At 47.7% G+C, this 3,771-nt stretch overlaps 1 pseudogene; it reads left to right on the top strand.

Annotated features, from left to right (window-relative positions):
* The first annotated feature begins 1,267 nt into the window (after positions 1 to 1,267).
* LOC138260618 (5S ribosomal RNA) lies at positions 1,268 to 1,376 on the top strand (annotated as a pseudogene).
* Positions 1,377 to 3,771: the final 2,395 nt, after the last annotated feature.

Consider the following 3,771-nt stretch of genomic DNA (forward strand, 5'->3'; position numbering starts at 1 on the left):
AGGATGCCTGAACTAATCTCAGCTACTTGTAAGCACTGGGTCCACATCCTAGTGCATCATTATTTTGTTCACCATGTCACCTCAGTTTGGAACCAGCCACATGCAAATACGTCTTGACCCTGCTTCATTGGGAACAGTTGAGCCCAAACTTCCAACCATGTCCTCTCTCAGCCGGAACACAAGCAACCCAGGCCCTGTTTCACCCTAGTTATGGCTCATCAACCAGGTATGGCTTAGCTCCAGTGACACAGTGTGCACGGGACCAACATTTGGGCATATCTGTCTCACTTAAGACGAAACACTAAAGTATCCAAGAAAGTGATGGATGGAGTGCTTGAATTAATATCAGCCACTGGTAATCACTTGGGGCTGCATTCCAGTCCATGAGTATTTTGCACACCATGCACCTCAGTCTGGACCCAGCCATATGCAAATCATTCTTCACATGGCTCCGATGGGAATGGTTCAGCCTGAATGACCAGGCCAGGTCCTTCCTGAACTGGAACATAATCTACCCAGGAGCAGTTTTGACTTAGTTAGGGCTCATCAGCCAGGTATAGCTTGGTTTTAGTAACACAGTGTGTAAAGGACCAATGGCTGAGTATAGCCATCCCACTACAATATAAAAAAAAGCATTTGCAATGCAACAGGTCTCGCATTTCTCTGAGTTAGAGCTATTAGCTGTTGTAAACTCCCAACCGGACTTTTCTTGCCACATTAAACCTATTGGCAAAAGTGCAATTATCAAAGTAACAGGGAAAAGTGCAATTAACTATGTAACAGGGTCGATGTCATGCAAAGCGCTCGACTTCTGGCAAGCGAGATCGTGCTGCGAAAAAAGTTAAAAAGTAGTCCACAAACCGGACAGAAAACAGAGAGCCTTGCATGTTTTCAATACTTGGTCCCTACGCTCGAGGAGGGCTAACAACCGGAAAAGGCATGACGTAGGCATGCCTTCCACTAATGAAAGCAAGCAGATTTTGAAAGTCAAGCCCACGAACCAATGAAAGACACTGACGTGACATGGGTGGGGCTCCGAGCCCTTTGCTAACAACTAATGTGTCTTGCAAGCAAAACGCATGCGCGAGCTCATGCGACTCAGGCTCAACCCTCAAAATTGTGTTTCATGTGGGTTGGGGCATTGGGCCTCCGGCAGTGAGCGCATGTCCGACTTCCCAAGGGGAGCCTGTACAGGTGTAATTAAAAGCAGCAGGCTCCAGGTGGTGGGCTTGGTGAGCAGAAGAGAGCTGAAACTGCAGCTTTTCCTGCCTACGGTCATACCACCCTGAATGCGCCTGATCTCGGAAACTAAGCAGGGTTGGGCCTGGTTTGTACTTGGTTGGGAGACTGCCTGGGAATACCAGGTGCTGTAGGCATTTTGCCTCTCGCAGACACTAGGTGCTGCACGTCTTAGCTCAATTACACAGCTTCCTCGCTAATTTCATTGTCCACTTTTTATTTCCTGCACTCTTTTTTTCCTGTCTTAAAAAAAGAAATACAAAAGAACAGCAATAACACTAAAATACACACTTTCTAAAGGAAAACTTACAATTATTCTGCACCTTACACTCAGCCAAAGCTGAAGAAAACATGTGCTCCACGACGGGCAAAGGGATCCCTAGCTAAGGCTTTGCTTTCTTGCGGTAAGCATATGCGTGAGGTCTTAAGACCAGATCTCACTTCTTGTGATGTCATTTCCTGTCAGGTCATGGGTTGTGATGCCACTACCTGTGATTCCAGGTGCGATTTCACACGCCGTGGTGTCATGTGCCGTGATGTCACTTGCATAGTGCCTAACTTGATCAGTGCCCCCACTTATTTTCTTTAAGACTTGTGCCATGAATAAGCCTTAGCCCCCAAGGAATAGTGCTTGAGCCCACTATTGGCAACCAAATGGAAAAAATCAGCACAGCGTGTTGGAAATGTGATAAAAGGACAATGATGTATTCAGTGTGGAAGAATGAAATGAGTTGCAGACACTAGTGTAAGAGAGTCCGAAAGCAAAGCATTCCAGAAACAAGGAATAAAAAGAGGAAAGGTGCGTACAATTTGAGTTGTTGTAAAAGCATTCCAAAGCATTTTCCAGGATTTCATGGCACCAGGTAACAGGTAACAGGTGTTATTAACTCAACGATCCATTTATCGACCACTGAAAGAATGGGTGAGCAGGGCGTGTGCAGAATAAAACCTGTTCAACATAAGAAGACATCCCAGCAGAGAGCACATTACTCACTGTTGCATCCTAAGCATTAAACTACAGACCTCTGTCTCTTTCAGTTTCACTTGTATTGTAAGAAGGGGCATTATTTTGCATGTTGTTTGAGAAAGGAATCCATGATGAAAGATCTGATTTTTCCAACAACTCTTAAATACTTTAGCCCTCATTACAACCCTGGCGGTTGGTGTTAAAGTGGCAGAAATAATGCCAACAGGCCGGCGGAAAAAAAAATGGAATCACGACTATGGCGGAAACCGCCAACAGAGACAGCCACTTTAACACTCTGACTGCCACGGCGGTACAAACAAACAGAGCGGCGGTCACTGCCAACAGACAGGCGGAAGACAATGTACCACCCACACTATTACCAACGCGAACAAAAACACAGCGGAAACAGGACTTGGAAGGGAAAACACTCACCTCTCCACACCCCACGAGGTACCAGGAGCTCATGGAGCCAGAACTCCAGGTACTCCCTGCGATGGTATTCCTGCTCCTTTACCAGGAGCAAGAAAGATGGCAGCAACGACCACGGTGAGTACTGCACCTACAACACAGGGGAGGGAAAAGAGAGTGACACACACATGCAACACCCTCACCCACAACAACATATACACAAATACATGCTGCAACATTATATTTACACCCCCCCACCCCACTGGAAGAACGCAAGGACAGAAGGAAATGAGTTGAACGATTGTAATCAATAAAAACCCATTAGTCAAAACTTCAAATACAGTATATACAATTATGTACACCAACTACACAAGTCCGGATAGTGCACAAATTATTGTCTGTGGACCACTGGGCCCAAAATGCGTGGGCAAGGCCCACACTCAATACCAGACTTCAAACGGAAAGAACACTGCAGGGGCATCAGATCAAAATGAAACAGGCACCTCAGGGGGAAGGGAAGGGGGGGCACCTCAGCCGGATGAGTGCACGATGCCAGCTCCACTAGGGGGCTCCATGCCCACTGCTGTATGCTGGGGAGTGCAAAGCCACAGTCTCGCAAGTCTTTCCAGTGGGTGGTTCTCCCACTGCTTTATCCTAGGGGAGTGCAAAGCCACAGTCTCTCAAGTCTTTCCAGTGAGTGGTTTGCCTACTGCTTTATCCTGGGGAGTGCAAAGCCACAGTCTCTCAAGTCTTTCCAGTGGGTGGTTTGCCCACTCATTTATCCTGGGGAGTGCAAAGCCACAGTCTCAGAAGTGGATGTCTTTCACCACTGGTTCTGAAGGGGGCATTGTGCCGAGAGTGCTTCATCCTGCTAAGGACTGAGGTAGTGGATGTGATACTCCACTGGTTCTGGAGGGGGCTTTGTGCCCAGAGTGCTTCATCCTGCCGAGGACTGAGGTAGTGGATGTGATACTCCACTGGTTCTGGAGGGGGCTTTGTGCCCAGAGTGCTTCATCCTGCCAAGGACTGAGGTAGTGGATGCTTTTCTCCACTGGTTCTGGAGGGGGCGTTGTGCCCAGAGTGCTTCATCCTGCCAAGGACTGAGGTAGTGGTTGCTTTTCTCCACTGTTTCTGGAGGGGGCTTTCTGCCCAGAGTG

This window comes from Pleurodeles waltl, chromosome 9 (assembly GCF_031143425.1).
Source record: "Pleurodeles waltl isolate 20211129_DDA chromosome 9, aPleWal1.hap1.20221129, whole genome shotgun sequence".
NCBI classification, from domain to species: domain Eukaryota; kingdom Metazoa; phylum Chordata; class Amphibia; order Caudata; family Salamandridae; genus Pleurodeles; species Pleurodeles waltl.